Genomic DNA, 14,199 nt, shown 5'->3' with positions numbered 1-14,199 from the left:
TAAGAGTGATTTGCAAACAGAACTAAGTTTGAAAGTTTTTTTAAAAAATCATTATTTAACAATATGATTTATACATTGGATGTGTATCTCTGACATCTGACAGCTTTTCAGTGTAACTACAGCATGTTTACTGATAGAAAATATCCATAAAGAGTACTTTTGTGCCATTCACAATATGTGCAGGTAACTCTAGGAAGCCCATTCCCTGGTTTTTCTGTCAGTTACTCGTAAAGGAAACATTTGTTCTGCAAACAATATTTGTTCATCCTATCTACAATATAGTGCTAATACTGCCAGATTTCTGTCTTATCATCATCTACGCTGCTCGGATAACAAAGCAAATGGCTTATTGATGTCTGAAACGTAATGAAAACAAACAGTTTTATCTCAATAACGCTAATGCCCCTGCAATGCAGAGGAAAAGGGAAAATCATTTTGATTAGACCATAGTGCAGACATGACACAGAAGCCATTCTTCTGATCACACTTGCACAGATCTTTTATACTGGTATAACTATTGACTTCATTGCAGTTACTTCTGATCTGCGCTGGTTAAGTGAGATGAGAATCAGGCTCTAACTACTGTGGGATGCAGCATCCTTTAATGCAAGGACATAATGCCACTAGGATTTACAGTACCTGCTGTCACACACATTAATCTATTTTTCTAGTAGATATGATAGATGAAAAATTCACCCCAGTGCAGAGCACTCATGCCAATCACTCTACCCATAACTAGGGCCCATATGAAGGGCTCAAATAGACCCTCCAAACTGGAGTGAATGACATCCTAGATGATTAATCGTATTTGCTCTTGTGTTATTCTGTTTAAAATGTATCCTCAAAAACTAAATTCAGCTTCCATTGCTGATTAAGTAAGCAGTAGGTATCTCTCATATCTGTATTTAGTCATCTTTACTTCAGCATCAGTAGGCATAAGGTTGTGGGGACAAAAGCTGTGATCCTGGAAACCAATTCTAGATATAAGATAATGCAGCTTGCAGTCAGGTAGCAGATAAGTGTCATGCCAACATCCAGACAACCCATAGATTCTCAGACCCTGAGGCCTGGTCTACACTAGGCGTTTAAACCAGTTTTAGGAGCGTAAAACCGATTTAACGCCACACCCATCCACACTGAGAGGCCCTTTATATCGGAATAAAGGGCTCTTTAAACCAGTTTCTGTACTCCTCCCTAACGAGAGGAGTAGCGCTAATATCAGTATTACCATATCGGATTAGGGTTAGTGTGGCCGCAGATCGACGGTATTGGCCTCCGGGCAGTATCCCACAGTGCACCACTGACCGCTCTGGACAGCAATCTGAACTCAGATGCAGTGGCCAGGTAGACAGGAAAAGCCCCGTGAACTTTTGAATATTTCCTGTTTGCCCAGCGTGGAGCTCCGATCAGCACGTGTGGCGATGCAGTTAAAAATCAAAATAAAGAAAGAGCGGATGTGATCGCTGTAAGGGCAGGCAAATCTGTTCTATCAGCGCTCCGTTACAGAAGAAGAAATTCAAAATCATTATAAAAAAAACTCCGGACAGACACCATAGCAGGGGCTCAGCGCACTGCTGCGTGACAAGCGTAATGGAAAGCCAAAGAATCAAATGGACACTCATGGACTGGAGGACTCAAGCTATCCCACAGTTCCTGCAGTCTCCGAAAAGTATTTGCATTCTTGGCTGAGCTCCAAATGCTTCTAGGGTCAAACACAGTGTCCGCGGTGGGTCAGGGCATAGCTCGGCAATTTACGCACCCCCCCACCCACCCCCAGAAGTGAAAGGGAAAAAAATCCTCTTGACTCTTTAACATGTCACCCTATCTTTACTGAATGCTGCAGATAGATGCAATGCTGCAGCACTCAACACCAACATCCTTGCTCCCCCGCCCCCCCGCCATGGGTGGCTGATGGTGCAATATGACTGGTACCCGTCCTCATCATCAGCCTATTGGCACATGGGGCAGTGCAAAAGGACTGGTAACCATGCCAACTAGCATCAGTTAGGTCAATCAAGGGCGCCTGGCCCTAATTTTTCCTGGTAGATGGTGCAGTATGGCTGATAACCATCGTCATCATAGCAACAGGGGGCTGAGCTCCATCAGCCCCCACCCTTCATGTGTAAAGAAAAGATTCAATTGCCCCTGGACTAGCAGAGGGATGCTGGGCTCCTCTCCTCCACACTCCTTACTGTCCTGTCTGGACTATCATAGCAGCTGGAGGCTGTCTTCCACCCATTTCTCACTAACAAGTCACTGTGTCTTATTCCTGCATTCTTTATTACTTCATCACACAAGTGGGGGGACAATGCTATGGTAGCCCAGGAAGGCTAGGGGAAGAACGGAATGAACAGGTGGGGTTGTTGCAGGAGCACCCCCTGTGAATAGCATACAGCTCATAATTTCAGCAGGATCTGACACAGAGCAGCTGTGCTCTCTGGTTCTATGATACAGTGGTTCTCTAGTACACTTGCCCATATTCTAGGCAGGACTGATTCTATTTTTAGATACCAAAAAGGAGGGATTGACTCAGGGAGTCATTCCCAATTTTGGCTTTTGCGCCCCTGGCTGATCTCAGCAAGGGGCACTTATGACAGCAGCAAATGGTGCAGTGCAAAAGGACTGGTAACCATGATCATCTTATTACCAATTTATGGTATGGTAGATGATACAGTATGGCTGGTAACCATCTCTGCTGTCATGCAAAAGCAAAAGCATGCTGCTGTGTAGCGCTGCTGAATCGCCTCTGTCAGCGGCATCTAGTACACATATGGTGACAGGCACAAAAGGCAAAACAGGCTCCATGGTTGCCATGCTATGGCATCTGCCAGGGCAATCCAGGGAAAAAAGGCGTGAAATGCTTGTCTGCCGTTGCTTTCCCAGAGGAAGGAGTGACTGATGACATTTACCCAGAACCACCCACGACAATGATTTTTGCCCCATCAGGCACTGGGATCTCAACCTGGAAATTCCAAGGGGCGGGGGAGGCTGCGGGAACTATGGGATAGCTACGGAATAGCTACCCACAGTGCAATGCTCCAGAAATCGACGCTAGCCTCGGACCGTGGACGCACACCACCAATTTAATGTGTTTAGTGTGGCCGCGCACACTCGATTTTATACAATCTGTTTTGCTGAACTGGTTTATGTAAAATAGGAATAATCCCGTAGTGTAGACGTACCGTAAGATGCTGAAGTGAACACTGCAGTCTATAAAATCAAGATCACCTTTAACCTTGACTTATCTAAACACCTGGTGCAGTCTCTTATAGCAAAACAGAAGTTTTATCCTCTAAGGATCTACTATAGCAGCTCGGGCTGCAGGAAACTGACCTGGGGGGTCCAAGAACATGAAATATTGAAGGTGACATGTTAGGCAGGCAGGAGGATTGTGGTAGGAGATTGGTCATTGGAATTTTCTAGAAGATCAGCAATTCCTCTACAATTAGTACTGCCAGTGAGCTTAAAAAAAAACACTGAGAATTGCTTGTTTGTATTTTAGCTTAAGATTTTTGTGTTCATTAATTACTTCCACTATGCAAAAGGACCCATATCATTTGTTGTTATTTCTGATGCTGGTAGACCAGGTGCCAGCTCATGCCAAGGTCCCAAAGCCTCAAGCAAACACTATCAAATGCGTAGATGGAAACCAGTCTGACTCACCTGTGTGTTAGTATTGCTAAAATAGGTATTAGACTTGTTTAGACTTTATGAAATACTTGTAAATTGCTGTGTCCATTAATCTCACTTATAATATCTCTAACCCATGCAGTAAGGTAATATTGAAGTGTTTGTTCTGTAATGTACAAATGTTCACTCTGAAACTATAAATCCAGTCAAGAAAGAAACATCACCAAGTGAAATACTAGTTTCCACCCATGAGGAGGGGCTATCTCTGGCCCATCAAGAAGACCTATTGAATCCAAATGGTCTATTGTAAGCCATCAAAGAGCAATACTTTTGTTGATTGCTCCCAGCACACCCATGAAGAGGGGGACATGCAGAAGCGCTCATCCCATCAGTTTGGCCTCTAGACAGATAGGGATAAAATCTGGCCAGAAGGAATTAGGATCTTTTTTACGCAGTTCAGCCTCTAAGAGGCAAAGATTCCTAAACATAAGCAAGAGATCCCCAGGATTAACCTGAGTTAGCCCTAAAGGACTTATAGAGATGGCGTATTTCAGTAGTTCTACCACTATCTGAAACCTAAGATTGCAACTCGTGCATGTGTGTGTGTGTGTGTGTGTGTGTATGTTTACCTGTTTCAACCAAATAACTCATTTCTTTTTCTTAGGCTATGTCTACACTAGAGACCTTACAGTGGCACAGCTGTACTGAGGCAGCTGAGCCTCTGTAAGATCTCTCGTGTAGCTGCTCTATGCTGACGGGAGAAAGCTCTCACGTCAACACAATTAAACCATGCACACGGAGCCGAGGTAGCTATGTCAGTGGGAGACGCTCTCCTGCCGACACAGTGCTGTTCACAACTTATGCCGGCAAAATTTATGTTGCTCAGGGCAGTGTTATGTTTTGCTGACATAAGTGGTGGTATTGACATGGCCTCAATTAATAAACCCTTAATTAATTTACTAGAGGTTTGGCTACAAGTGTTGTCCGTGGTGTAAGGTGCAAATTGACCTGGGGTAAGTGACTTTGGGACTGTGAGTAACCTGAATATTTTGTGATCTTTGGTGTAAAATGACCATCTATCACAGCATCAAGCTTGCCTGGGTGGCAAGATAGTTCAGAGTGCCCCAGGGGACTGTTTGAGAGTCCATGTGAAGGCTGTATAGTGCCTGACAAGTTTACACTTGTTACTTGGTTAAATGCGATCACATCAAACCACCAGACACAATAATCCATGCCTCTTTGTTTTTACTATGAGTGTTCATGCAATTGCTGTCTTGGCAACTGACAAATTATGAAGATACTTTTTGCAAACCTTGTTAGTAATATTTTAGCTGCTAATCAGGTAAACACAGAACATCAAAATGAAAAAATGTGTCAGTTCATTAAAACAAATGGTGTGTGTCAGACATCTAACAGAATGTAAGCTAGATAGATATTTAGCTAATGTTTTATACTTAAAAGGGCTTTCAGATTCAGCAGTAGAGAAGCTTGTAATTATGTTAAACTTTTTTTTGAAGACAGTCCACTTTTTTATGAAGATTATTATCTAGACAAATTCTTCAGTGGCTATTTCACTTTTATGGGAGGAAGTGAAGACAAACTTTGATTTGAGAGGCTAAGGGTAAGAGCAACACCACTTACTGTGGGTATCTTCCTTGCTATAGCTGTGCAAATTTGTACTTTGTTTTTAGCCCCCAATGGTGAAAACACCACCTGTTGTGCTAATGGCATTTTAATCACCATTAATTTGTTGAAGGATTTACACTGCAACTTATTAGCAGTAGGTTTCTAACCACTTACTGACTTAGGTTGGGTCTTCATCTCATAGTTCATATGCAGATCAACAGAATTATTTAACACTTAACACTTTAAATAGGTCTACTCTGCTTCAGGTGCCTGGAATATATTTCTATAGCATGTGGATTTTTAAAATAATATAAATACGCTGCTTAGAATAACACACAAACTAAATATATATGCCACAACTGTGGGTAAGTAGTATACATTTGGTTGTAAAGGTGTAACTAGGGCTTTGCTTTTATCATTAATGTTTTAATGACAATTTCTTTCTGAGTGAGAACTATGTATGCACAAATAAACTGAACTTTTACAACAAAAAGTGTACTAAAACATCTGACAACTTTTAAAAAATTTGCTGACACTTTGACCTCCTTTTGTAGGTGAGTGAGATGCTTACGCTTGAATGCTCATCTCTCTCACCAACAAAAGTTGGTCCAATAATAGATATTACCTCACCCACCTTGTCTCTCTAATACGCTGGGACCAATGCAGCCACAACAATACTACATATTTTTGACCTCCAGCAGTCAGTGATGCAGAAATTATATTATTGGGGAATTTAAAGGTATTTTAATTCTCTTATCGAAAAACCTGTGTAAGGCAATACAAAAATATGGGCTCAATTCTCCCTGCCATAGAAAAAAATCTTGCCAGGGCAAAGACTCTCCCAGAACACCATGTGAAGCTGTGTTATAGTTATCAGAGGTTCCTCACTCTGAAGCATTTATGGTAGTTACATGGAAGTGGGAGGGCAAAGGACCAGGAATCTCCAAGGAATAGAGGCTTAAGCCTTACAGACCCCCAGCCAAACCTGCCAAGCACTTGTCCTTCCCATTTGTCAAACCACTCACTCTACGACCACAGCTCTTTATTGCAAACCCCTCTTTAAAGTTAATATTGTTCCCAGCACGAACCTCTGTAGCTATATGCTTTTGAGTTCTCTCTTGGTGGCGGCATACAGCGGATCCGCCACTACCCACCAGCCTCTTGCTCAGCAACATACCCCGCCCCCCATGCACATTGCAGAGCCCCAGTCCATGACAGCCCACTGCAAAGGGGGGGCCCAATCCATTTTTACTATGCCCTCTTCCATTTGTGCTCCTATTAGCAGGGAGAACTATGGACTGTGCAAACTGAAATGTCCTCATTTTATCCAGTCTAACAGATACATCTGTTAGCCCATCATACATAGGGATGTGCCAGCCCTAAAAGCCCCTCATGACTCATGCCTAGGCATATTTAAAATAGAAACAATATGAGCTGTATTCCTTCCTTTATGCTATTAAGAGATTTAGGGGCAGATTGAGATTAAAAAGAACAAAGTAAAGCAACTTCAATGAAAGCACTGAAGTACATCAGGCCTGAATCTGAGCCACTGCCTCCCCGGTTGATTCTCAGACACTGGCATCTGGTGTCTTTTTGTTTCTATTTTGTTCTCAGAAGGAGTACAATAGTTGTCTTACAGTCAGGAAATGAAGGGGGTAAAGGGAAACCCCATAAACAATGTTTTCTTAGACCTTTTTTTCAATTTTTGACACTAATTCAGAATTGGCTCCATAGGTGCCCCATTGCACAGGCTCCCTGGCTCCCTCATCAGCCATGAAACCATATTTTGACTTTCTGATCAACCCAGTTGCCTAATCAACTTCTTAACTTGGAAAAATATCTCTGGTTTTGTATTTATGACCATTTGTTCAGTTTTTATGATTCATTAGAGGCAAAATGTATAATTCTTTAACCTGCCTAAAAACCCAAAGCTTCAGCTTATAACCAGACTCTGTTTTCTACAACATTTATTGCCTTTTAGTGAGTCCAATTTTCAGTTTAAGAGAAGTGCAGCGGTGCTTGAAAAATATGTGCTGATTTGCAAGGGTGCTAAAAATATCGGCAATAATTCTGATTAACGTGTCATGATTCTGCATGCATTAGTCATACAGAATACTTCTTACTTAAAGGCTAATTAGAATTCAAGTCAGCATGATACCTGCTTTTGAGGATTACAGTAAAAACATTTGTTGTAATAAGAGCCTTGTTTTTTCCTAAAGGCAGCCAACTTTTACAATGATTGATCTGCTAAATTACTAGAAGAAAAGAATGAGACTCTACAGTCTGTCCAAAAAATTGTTTTCCTCTAGAACCAAGTTAGAGGATAAATTTAAGGGGCTTTTGCTGCTAATATTAAAAATGAACTGCAACTGTTTTTACTCATTTATGACTATCTGAAATCAAGAAAACATTTTCTATGGTGGCATTACATCATAAGAGTGTTTTCAGTTTACTGATTTGAGGTCTCCATTATGGCTGATAAAATCCCTGATTTCTGAATACCTGGGTCTGGTAATTGGACTCTCAGATTACTCAACTGGATTCTAAATTTGGACTGACTTTATCCAGCACAAAGATGCAAATTAAAAAAGACACTGTAAAACAGTTTCCCTCTACCAAATCAATCTTTTAACCTGTAACAGCTTTTGGGGAAATAGAATTCACATCCTGTGTTTCAGTTACTTACGTTTTACCCTTTTCTCACTTCCCTAGTACTTTAGTGTCTTTTCCAGGAAAGAAATCTTGGCTTTTGTGGATTCAGAGGATATTGTTTCTGATGGATTACAAAGAATTGCATATATCCTGAGGAATGCCATAGTAAATGCTCTTGCCACCTGCAACAGTTAGTCGTTTATTCACAGTCCATTGTCAATGATGAGTTCATATTCTGGGCTTGATTTTCAAAATTAGGTATGAGCAATTACATCCCTCATTTGTGCAGTTGCCATAATGACATAAGGAAATTAGATAAGTGGGCATGCAAATGTACAGTTAGTTGTGTAACTACTTTCTGTGCATCCAACTACCTGATATATGCATCTATTGCAATCCTCGTAACTGCATATTCAAATTAGGTGTACAACTGCGAACTATTTTTGTACATGTAATTTTTTGTATATGTAATTCCATGTATCTACTTTTGAAAGCAGGTCTATAAATCAATGTAACAAACAGTATAAACCCTCCTGATATTACTTCCTGCCACTGTCCATTTTTATCACGACACTCAGTTCATTGAACTCTACTCTCCAGCATCTGACCTGCATGCACTATCTATTTTTTCTGCTCCCAGAGATAACCTACCCACAGGACATCATTATTTAGGTGAGGAAAGGGTGGGAGTTAACCAACCTGCATATTTCACCAGGGATTTCAAATGTGGGCACATGCATATTAGGAAGCTGTGCAAGTGTTCACAAAAGATAGTGTGGGGTTGAATTTCGTCAGCTTTCAGTGACTTCAGTGAGATGTTCAGCACTTCTGAAAACCAAAGGATTTTTATTTAGATGCCAGTCACAAGGTGAACTGCTCTATTTAGAAGGGTTCAAGGTCCAGCTCTGATTTTTTTTTCTGATTTCTGCCCTGAAAGAAGGAATTTTTTGGAATGATGGTCTCTAGGACTAATAAGAGTTGTACACTTGGTAGCAACGCATGAGGGCAACAGGAGCAGAGATATAAGGGAGACACCATGGAAAATGTAAGACCTGTTGTGAATTTTTTTAAAGAGAGAAAGGGAAACCTGAAGAATGCAGGAATGGCTTGTGGATTCCTCTCCAAAGAGAACCTACCATGATCTACCATGCCTTGGAAACCTGTCAGCCCCTCTAATGACAGAAAACAGAACAAGGACTAAACAGAACAGGCCAAAGGAAGAGACTCCATGGCAAGACAGTTCAATAGCATCTAAATAAGAGATTTAGGATCCCAACTCTAGGTACCCAGGTTTGAAAGTTTTGGCTTTTGTTTCTAAAGTTTTGTCTGCATGGAAGTCACTTTTCTATTGGATGCAAAGTTTATTTGACTCTCAGAACTTCAAACTTTGGTTCTGAAAAGTTTTAAGTATTTCAAACATGATTCTTAGGCCACTAATTGTGCAAGCAGGGAACAAGATCCTGGGATTTGGTAAGAAATAAAAAATGAAATTCAAATACACAACATAAATGAAGGTTGGAATTATCTTTGTTTTAGATAAAGCAAACATGGACAGATCCTGAGGCCAGTTTTTACTAAGTCCTTACTCAGGCAAAATTTCTAATGACATCATGCAGCTGGGAACAGAGTATGTTGGCTTGGATCTAATTCACATGGCCTATATAAGCAACTCTGTAGAAAGATGTAGGTGACTGAGTTTTGGCAACTCAATAGTCTCTCTCAGAATTGAGAATAGAGCAAACTCTTATATGTAGGTCTCTCCCTGTCACAAAACAAGTAGGGCAGAGAAGCCAAATCCTTAAATGAGAGTTTGCTTGAATAAGGGCTGATTAAAAACTCAGCTGGGACCTCAAGATTTGCCCCAGTATTTGTCTCATAAAATGAGAGGAACAAGAAAACAGATCAGGTCTAATGTTGATGGAAAGCCTGTTCTTGCATAATATACTGTAGTGGGCCAACCATTGCAAACAGCTCATCTTCTGGTAAAGGTTAAGCTGGGATGATGTCAAATTTAATGACTGTATTGATTAAATGCCACAAAATTGAACCAGGCCAATAGAATACCTTGAGAGAAGGTCTAGAGATCACAAATGAATGAAATTACAAATGCCTTCAATTTCAATAGATGAGCCATTTTGTATGTCCTTTTTATGACTTCTTGAAGAGTAGGATAAAACAAAGTTACTACATTTTTGTCTTACTGAAAGTATTCTGCACCCTTTCGGCAACAGTAATAGGGTCTTACTAAAGGCTAGCTAACATGAGATGTCACAGAGATGAGTCAATATTCTGTGTTTAGGTGCTTTACTCATTTTCCTGAATGACATGGTGGAAAACATTCAGACGCTCCTTAAGTTTCCAGCCATTTCTAAACAGCAACAGGTGGTCAAGAAAAGTTTCTACAATATGTCACAGCTGGCTTCATCACAGTCTTGGAAATAACTGACTGAAGTTCTGTACTCTCTGTGGCACCAGTTGATAATGAAAGGGATTCAAGAGATCAGGAAGCACTCCCAAAACATCCATATGCATATAGTGAATGAGCCGAGGAATATAATTAATAACGTCTTTATCAAATATACTGAATTCACACAAGATACTAATGTGCCTTTCAAATGCTGCCACTCATTCAGATTGAAATCATGTTCAACCAACCTCTAAATGACTATCTGGAAGGTATACTAAATTACAGCATTAAATAACTAATTGAATAATTGCACATTATGAAGTTGAAACTTTTCTACGGACTGATACTTATTAATGTTGTAAGTGACCTTGGCTACTCTTTCCAAAATATATTAATGGATCCCTTTACAAATGTACCACATCCAGCACAAGAAAGATAAGAGGCAGCTTGAAAGGCATGGTTCATTGATTGAAGTGACCTTTGAGTTTACAAAGTTTACACAAAGATTGCTTTCAAACTTGTACCATAAATAGTGTACTTGATATTTACAGTTGCATACTGTGTTTCATTATACAGCCTGCCACAGTGGGCAGGTTCAGGAGAATAGCTGAAAAGACTTTGCAGATGAAATGACACATTTAAGGAACAGAAGAGGTTATACCTCATATTTATCACATGACATCCATAAAACAGGAGAATGCCTACGTGTTGTGTACTTCTCTTCTCCATCAGAGTTACAAGAATGGAAGACATTAAGTGAAGTTTTCTTAGAATTTGGTGGCACAAGAGAAAGTCTCCCCTGCCCTAATTCTCATATGCCCTGGAGAAGCCTATGTGTATCAGTTTGTAGACTACAAGCCAATTCCAGGGGGATCTGGAACATAGCAGAACTGCCAACATGTTCCTCAGTCATCTGCATCCTTCTCCATAATGTACACTGATATAGTCCATGTTACTGTAAATTTGATCTAAGGCAATATTATTATTTCTTCATTCACTTGACTAGCTCATCCAAGGTAGCTTCCTATCACTTAATGTTCTCTTGATCCTCTCTTCTGGATTCAGTTTTCCACTGATAGGTTACATAGTGCCATGCTCCCTTGAGGGTTTGGTCAGGGAATGCAACTTTAAATGGCATCCAGTGCTCCATAAGAATCTGTGCATTTTAGATACAATGCCAGTACCTGTCCTACCACTGCTGCCTACCTTTGAGGTGGCAATGGCTGTCTGCAGGCTCCCCAGTGAAATAGCATTCGAAGGCATCTCAAACAATGCCGCACACATCCAGGCAGGCTTTTCACCACTAGGGCCCTGTTCTCTTCTATATAGAGCCTTATACCATAGTATCTGAACACCTAGTACCGAACTGGCTGGGAATTGAACCTGGGCCCCTCATGTGGCAGGTATGAATTCTACCACTGAACCCTGCATTATTCCAGCAGAAGTCAGCATCACTCCAGAGGCTTAATGCTGGAAAACATCTATTCCACAATATCCAGAACTTCATGCTCCATCCATTTCTCACATCACTAATCTTTTGTCTCTCAAGTGGACCTATCTACCCCCATCTTTGTGCTCCCCTCATCTCCAAAACGATAGTATATGAAGAGACAAAAGCACAAATAAAGGCTTTCTCAGAGGTTTGAAACAGCAGTATGCAAAGTGCACTAAGGAATTTTTAGTGCACTGCAGCAAGGTCCACACAGACAGTTAGTGCACGGCAGGCTGCAGCACTGTAGATTCACACACCAGCTTGTCATATACTAAATGTTCAACTAGACATGCCCTAACAGACATGTTTAAATTAGTTTTAGATTTTTTCGGGTCCAGCTGTCAGCGACAGTCACTGGAGTTTTTGCAGATCACCTTTCACAGTATACAGAGTGGTAGCCGTTAGCCTGTATCAGCAAAAAGAACGAGTAGTACTTGTGATTTTTTCTCCTGCTGATAATAGCCCACCTTAATTGATTAGTCTCGTTATAGTTGGTATGGCAACACCCATTTTTTCATGTTCTCTATGTATATATATTTTCCTACTGTATTTTCCACTGCATGCATCTGATGAAGTGGGTTTTAGCCTACGAAAGCTTATGCCCAAATAAATTTGTTAGTCTCTAAGATGCCACAAGTACTCCTCATTCCTTTTGTCATAGTATAGTATCAAAAACTACAAGTCAAAGGGTGCTCGAAAGAGAATTCATTATTGTGGATGGTCCCCTTAAGAAATCTAGAAAAAAAGAAAATTCCTTTCTAGGAACTGAATCTGTACTAGGAGATGAGACACTGATTTTTTCCAAAGAGCTTCATCTTTCTCCTCATTAAAACGTATATGTTCCAATGGGAACCATCTCAAAAGTGCTTGTTCTGCTAGCCTCCAGAAGATGTTACTGTAACAAGATCTTCTAGCTTGGTTGCCTCATAACCTCAGGTTTTCCAGTGCCAAAGCCAGATTTGATAATTTGTTGCGTTTTGGTGTTTTTTAGGCGGGCACGGATAGAGCTTAATAATTAATGTGATTGGTAGTAAAGTTATTTTTTTTTTTTAGTATGTTTTTATATATAATTATGGCGGGCAATTAAGCAATTGCTAATTGGTTAATAAGATACATAACACATATAGCAGCTATATAATAATATATTTTATTGTTTTTTTTTTTTTTTTTTTTTTTTATTATTTTTTTGGCTGACTGGAAGAGACCCATGCCAGCCAGCATCAGCATCTCCATCTGCCAAGTTCCCACAATAATTGATCTTTATCTGCTGGCAGTGGCCTCCAACTTAACTATACTATGGACATACTACAAAACAAAGACTTATTTCCAAAGTAGAGAGAGATAATGACTAAAAGTGTTCGCGTATATTACGGTCCCATCTACACTATAAATTTAACCATTCTGAAGGATCCATTTGCAACATGATCTTTCACAACACTGTTAAACCATGGTTCTTTCTTACAGAACAGACAGGACCTAACATAATTTCTATCTCCAGGTCCTGCACCTTTCAGTATTAAGACACTTAAGTCCACATTTTAAAATGAGCACACATGCTCTTGCATGTGAAAGATGTCCAATCAACTCCTCTTATAATTTTCCACAAATGAAAAATGGACACTAAATTAAAACATTGTGGCACTTGACAGCTGTCACTGAGACTGTTATACACTTTGAAGGAAAGCCTGGTCCCACTGAAGTCAAAGGGAGTTTTTACTTTGATAGAGGCAAGATTTCATCTCCTATATTCAGTGGGGAGACTATAAAAGCTCTACATCAGCTGTTCACAGGCCCATGCTGAAAATGGAATATAAAGAAATTCTAAGAGGTTTCACTGTCTGAAAGAATAACCTCTGCCATGAAAGAGAAGCAATCAACCCAGCCAGCTCTCATTCATAACATTTAACTCTGCTCACTTTTTATAGTATAATACAATATGAATCGAATTGAGTTCCAGTATAACTGGCAGCAACTCCCAATGCAACATTTATGCCAGGGCTGAACCGACTGCATGTCTTTTATAATAATTTGCCTAAAGATAACAGGCAGACTGGAAGTCAGCAGATAAACCAGTTATCGGTCCACAGATTGTCTGACTGCTTAATGGTAATATTGGATAAATTCTTCTTATTCAAATATTTCAACTTAGTGAAAATTACTAATAAGCAATGAGAGCAGAGACTATTTTTGCTCATAGCTGGTTTTCCACAATTTCTGAATAATGAAAACAGTTCTCTGGCTCTTAGCTTTCCAGGTTCTGTAGACTATTGTTACTGGCAAATACTCATTAAACTACAAACCAAACATTGATGACAAGCTTCCTGAATTAAATAAAACTGTAAAAAAGACATTTTAAAAGTAGTTCAGGTTGTTTTTTTTTCAAAGTAAGGTG

At 40.1% G+C, this 14,199-nt stretch overlaps 1 protein-coding gene across 1 annotated transcript in view; it reads right to left on the bottom strand.

The window, feature by feature from the left end:
- Positions 1 to 14,199, bottom strand: part of COL25A1 (collagen type XXV alpha 1 chain) — a 438,508-nt gene that overhangs the window by 47,366 nt on the left and 376,943 nt on the right. The window lies entirely within an intron of this gene.

The sequence above is a fragment of the Mauremys reevesii genome, linkage group 5, assembly GCF_016161935.1.
Source record: "Mauremys reevesii isolate NIE-2019 linkage group 5, ASM1616193v1, whole genome shotgun sequence".
Taxonomy (NCBI): Eukaryota; Metazoa; Chordata; order Testudines; family Geoemydidae; genus Mauremys; species Mauremys reevesii.
The sequence above is the reverse complement of the archived record's forward strand: the minus strand, read 5'-3'. Positions and strand labels throughout refer to the sequence as shown.